Source organism: Bison bison, unplaced genomic scaffold (genome assembly GCF_000754665.1).
Source record: "Bison bison bison isolate TAMUID 2011002044 unplaced genomic scaffold, Bison_UMD1.0 scf7180017527186, whole genome shotgun sequence".
NCBI lineage: Eukaryota > Metazoa > Chordata > Mammalia > Artiodactyla > Bovidae > Bison > Bison bison.
The window spans coordinates 1-566 of NW_011409327.1; the positions used below are offsets into that span (position 1 = coordinate 1).

General features: G+C 45.1%; 1 non-coding gene across 1 annotated transcript; it reads left to right on the forward strand.

Annotated features, from left to right (window-relative positions):
• Positions 1–374: 374 nt before the first annotated feature.
• TRNAG-UCC lies at positions 375–447 on the forward strand. The gene has a single exon. It is a non-coding gene; the product is annotated as a tRNA-Gly (tRNA).
• The last annotated feature ends 119 nt before the right edge of the window (positions 448–566 follow it).

Sequence of the window (566 nt, forward strand, 5' to 3'; positions counted from 1 at the left end):
CTGGCAGCCCACCAGGCTCCCCGTCCCTGGGATTCTCCAGGCAAGAACACTGGAGTGGGTTGCCATTTCCTTCTCCAGTGCATGAAAATGAAAAGAGACAGTGAAGTCGCTCAATCGTCTCCAACTCTTAGTGACCCCATGGACTGCAGCCCACCAGGCTCCTCCGTCCATGGGATTGCCTTCTTCAGTATTAGGCTGAGTGTGTGAAATTGCTGATATTTGGCCATTTCCAGCCTGTGGTTCAATCTTGTAGTTTCCTTCCATGTACGAAGGAAAGAAGAAAGAAAGGAAAAAACAAAATATGGAAAAATAGAGAGCAGTAGAAAGACCAAAGAGCAGAGAGGAAAGAAAGAAAGAAGGAAAAGAAGGGCCCTTCCTTGGTGGTCGAGTGGTTAAGACTCTGCATTTCCAATGCAGGGGGCACAGGTTTGATCCCTGGCCTGGGAGCTAAGATCCCACATGCCTTGTGGCCAGAACACCAAAACATAAAACAGAAGCAAAATTGTGACAAATTCAATAAAGACTTTAAAACTGGTCCACATCAAAAAAATCTAAAAAAAAAAAAA